General features: G+C 39.9%; 1 non-coding gene across 1 annotated transcript; it reads left to right on the top strand.

Moving 5' to 3' along the window:
- Window positions 1-291: 291 nt before the first annotated feature.
- LOC111817178 lies at window positions 292-491 on the top strand. The gene has a single exon (XR_002821438.1). It is a non-coding gene; the product is annotated as a small nucleolar RNA SNORA73 family (small nucleolar RNA).
- Window positions 492-5,007: the final 4,516 nt, after the last annotated feature.

Here is a 5,007-nt window from a genome sequence, read left to right as displayed (position 1 = left end):
ATCCACAACATGCACACATTATACCTTTTCTATTAATTCCATAGTTTTTAGATATTCTAGTGGTTTTCAGAGTTTTGTTCTAATTATCTTCGACCTCAGTTATTATTCCCTCAATCATCCCCAGTCTACTCATAATCCCATTAAAAGCATTCTTCAACCAGGCATCATGGCACACACTTGTAATCCCAGCACTTGTGAGGCTGAGGCAGGAGAATTATGAGCTCAAGACCAGCCTAGGCTGCATACTGAGATCCTGTACCAATACCCCCCCCCAAGAAAAACAAAAATAGTTGAATATGGATACCTTGGCAGGCTACTCTCCACGGGTCCTAAGTAGTTTAAGGGGAGCACACGGATCTCCCCAATGATGTAGAGTCCCTTCCTACAACACTGGAGCAGAAGTTGGCCTTTGATCTGCACCTGCATATTCCTCCAGCTTCTCAGTGTCCTTCAGGAAATGATTGAGGAGACAAACCATGCAGGAAACAGCTCTGGATCTCACAATCTGAATGTAAGTTAAGCCCATTTAAGAAAAATTTGTTTTAACCCCTTAGTTGATAAAATGAATTATTTCCATGATATTATTTTTCATCTATAGAATTCTTTCTGGGTTCTTTGCCAGATTGCTGACACTTGTTTTTCAAGATGTTACTACTCATAAAGTTTTATTACTGGGTTCTTTGTTATGATAACATTTCCCATCTGTGTTTGTATTGCTGTCCACTAGAACTAGTAAAAGTAGTAGTAAACATTCTAGCAGACAGCATGTAAACACAGTTGGGAAATGCAAACTGTTTCTGTAAAAACAGAATTTGGAAACTCAGAATAGCTGAAACTTTACTAGAATTTTTAACTTGTGAGTTGTTTGAAGTCCTCAGTCTGGTTACTTTAACATGCCTGGCATATGTGATTCTGTTTTAATGCTTGCTATTTCCTGTGCTCCCCCCTTTTAACATGTCTATAACTTTTTTTTTTTTTTTTTTTTTTGCAGAACCGGGGATTGAACGCAGGCCCTTGAGCTTTCCAGGCAAGCGCTTATTCTACTGAGCTATCTCCCTGACCCCTATAACTTTTTCTTGGTAACCAGGTGATGTACTAGGTAAAGGACTTGCTTTAAATAATGTTTCAGTTATACAATGGTAAGGTATGAGGGGAGGAGAATCACTTGATAGTCCTCTGATTAGATCTCAGTCTTTTAATGATCCCTTATCTCTGGATTACTCCACTTTTCCTGACACACATATATCTCCCCATTAGGTGGGACAAGGTAGCTAAAGCTGGCTGGAATTGGCTATTTTTCCTTTCCTTAGGTCATTTAAGCTCTGACAAAATCCTAAGAAAATCTCAAGAAGCTTAGGCTCCAGCTAAGTAGTTTTTACTAACAGCAGACCTTACTAGGAAGGCTGGAATGCTCTGAAATAGTTCCAAGAGGTTCCTTATCTTCTCTCTCCCAGAAGCAAGAAGGGTCTGTTTTTCTAGTTTCACTGTGAGAACCTAACAGGACCCCCAGTGGTAAAACACACAAAAGTGAGGGGTCCCCGTGATAACTGAATATCAGATTTATCCCTACTAAGCTTCCAGCAATTAATCAAGCACAATGACAGGTTCCCTTCCCTGACACTTGTTTTTCAAGATGTTGTTACTCATAAATTTTTATTGCAGTATGTTATTACTCTCTCTATTTGCTTGTTGGTCTTTGAAGTTTTTTTCTAGTTTCTTAATACCAAGCCAGAATTTGGAATCTCAGTATAATTTCATTTTTAAACAGAAAAACCCTGCTAGTAGCATGCCTAAAATTAAAAGTTTAAAAATATCCTGATACCCAATGTAGCCTCAAACATTGTGGTTTACTCAAACATTTTTTTCTTTTATCAAAAGCCAAATAAAAACCATGTGTTAATTTATGTATGTATTTTCAGGCAATTTTATTCAATAATAATCCCACATACCCCCCTATTTATATCACTTCTTTTCTGGATAAGATGGAATTTCCTGTAAGGAGTTCTAAAAGCCTGTTGTAGTAGTCTACATTTGTAATTTAAGTTACTGAGAGACCAAGCAGGAGAACTCTAGGACTAGCCTGGGCATCTTAGCAAGATTCTGCCTCAAAATAAAATATAAAAATGGCTAAAAAACCCCCAAAAATGGCTGAGGATGTAGCTCAGTGTAGAATACTTGCCCAGTATATGCAAGGTCCTGGATTCAAAATTAATGCTAGAAAAAAATTCTGCAAGCTTTTGTACCTTCTTTTCTTCACCCAATATTATTTTACTTGTTGCCAGCAGAATTTAAGAGTGGAGCAAAGTGAGGACAAAGACACAGCAAGAGGACTGGTGCTCAGGGGAAGCTTTCTTTCCTTGAGAGAAGTTGGGGAGTGGTTTATGAGATCAGATATCAAGAAGAACTTTAACCAGGCTGGGTACAGAGGAGGAACAGACTCAGCAGAACTGTGGCTTCTCACAGATCCACTGGCAGATCCACTCATCAGTGGACCAGTAGCCAGACTCTCCACTCATGTGCACATAATTAGAGTAACGCCAACCTTTTCTCCAGTTACTGTGAAAAAAAAATATACATGTCAGTCAGGTCCTATAATAACAGAACAGAGAAAAGGTATATCAAGCCCTTTCCAGGTGGGGTTCTCACTGCCAAGGTTCCAAATAAGAATCTGCATACCAGCCTCCAGGGTATTGGAGATGTGCAATAAAAGCTCCATACCATATATTATACTAAAGTTTCTACATCTTGGAGCTATTGATGTTTTCTGGGAAGGGCTGCCCTGTGCATACTAAAACACTGCATAGCATTCCTGTCTCTACCAACTAAAGGCAAATAGTCACACTAAGTTGTGAGAATGAAAATATTTACAGACTGTACAACATGTTCCTAGAGGACAAATAACTCCCACCTAAACATTATATATATTGGGGGATTGAACTCAGATCCTTGCGTTTGCCAGTCAAGCACTTATCCTACTGAGCCATCTCCCCGGCCCCCTTTAAACATTATTTTAAAACATCATCTGGTAAAATTACTTGTTTAACAAGTAAAATACATGTGATCTTAATAAACAGAGAATTGAGATCTCTGGAACCTTAGGACCTACATTTGAGGAAATCACGCTTTTGAGTGTCTGGCACGTAAAGAGATGCATAGTCTGTGAAATGTGCACCTACGTTCTTCCCTCAGTGGTTTTTGTTTTGCTTTGCTTTGCTTTGCTTTTTGAGACAGGGTCTTGCTCTGTAATCTAGATTGGCCTTGAAATCACTACGTAGCCTGGGTTGCCCTGAAACTCCAATAATCCTCTTGCCTCTGCTCCCCTAGTGCTGGGATTACAAGCATGAACAACCACACCCAGACCTTTTTGAGATGGGGTCTTGCTATGAGGCTGGCCTTTAGCTCACTTTGTAGCCCAGGCTGGGCTCAAACTCACAATGATCCTCCTACTTCAGCCTCACAAATACCAGGATAACAGACATGCACCACCACATCTGGTCCTTGTAAATGTTTTTAAAATGCTAACTTTCACTCTCCCCCTCTTAAACAGTTTGTGGAGCACACGCTATAGATTAAGCTCTATGCTGCAGATATAGATGGATAGGATGTTCTCTCTCTCCCCTCAGCCAGTCTGAAGGGTAACAAAAATTTAAACAAAGGAAAACCATAACAAAGAGAGTCACAAAAAATCTAGACACAGTCAAGATAATGAAAGGAGTTAATTAACCCATTCTAGGTACAAGATGGTTTCCATGAGACAGTACACCTGTCCAGAACTTGGCATACATATTGCAATTCATTAAGGAAATGTGTCTTGGAAGATAATATAGAAACATCAAAGGGGGAAGGGCTTTGCCCCATAAAATGAGTCATCTGTGAGCTATTTAAGACAAGAAGTTGGAGAAGACTTGGGAATGTAAAGAGTAAGGATATGGAATGAATGGGCATTGAATCATATCATCCTAAACAATCAAGGCCTCCATAAGCTATCCCAAGGATATTTTCTAAGGCCATGCCAACAATATGTTCAGGAATCTTGACACCATGGACTTGAGCAGAGGATGGTTTGACATGGATAAGACTAGATCTAGAATATATAGCAATTGAACAATCCAGAGACCATGAGCTGAGGCAGAAGCATGGGATGAAGGAGAGCAATGTATGCAAGAGTGGTTAGAAAGGTGGATGGCATTTTGGTAAAGCAACTATAAATCAAGAAAAATTAAAAGGTAGAAGCCCAAGTGTCATTGAATGCCATATTGAGAAGTTAAGACTAGATTCTTCGAGAAGTGTTTCTTCTAGCATCTTATAAGAAATACTAGAGATTTCAGGCACAAGATGTGGTAAGATATACAATTAGTTTTACATTTTAAAAGTTTAGGGGCCAAGGAGATGGCTCAGTAGAATAAGTGCTTCCCTGGCAAGCGTAAGGGTCTGAGTTCAATCCCTGGTTCTAAAAAAAAAAAAAAAAAAAAAGGCATATTGCATGACTCACCCAAAAAATATTCCCTTTCACTTCCAACACACTTATTGCATTATTTTGCACTTTCAAAAGCAATTCTGAAAGCCCTTTTTTGTTTCTTTATGAGGCATGGTCAAAATCCAGTGAACTGTGCTACCCAACAGAAAGGTTGGCTTGATAAATACTTCACAGTGTGCTCTCATATGTTTTTACTTATGGATCTGGCAATTTCTTACTGTTAATCCAAGTCAAAATGATTGTGAAAGATACTGTATGTTTTGAGAGGATTTAGGGATGAGAGGCAGCCATGGCAAGAGAGGACTTCCAGAACTGCTTTAGAAAATTACAAGAGAGAGCGCAGGTCCTGGGAGTGAGTGAGACACCGGGCCACAGAATCCTGAATAGACCCAGAGCGCAGGCCCCTTGAGTGAGTGAGACCACCAAGGGCCGCGGATCTTCATTCGACCCAGAGTGCAGGCCCAGCACGGAACCCTTCAGCAGAACTCCCTGCAAGGAGGCTAGAGGCAAGACCCACCCAGCTGATTCAG

This window comes from Octodon degus, unplaced genomic scaffold, assembly GCF_000260255.1.
Source record: "Octodon degus isolate 3935 unplaced genomic scaffold, OctDeg1.0 scaffold00050, whole genome shotgun sequence".
NCBI lineage: Eukaryota > Metazoa > Chordata > Mammalia > Rodentia > Octodontidae > Octodon > Octodon degus.
This window is presented reverse-complemented; position numbering and strand designations above follow the sequence as displayed.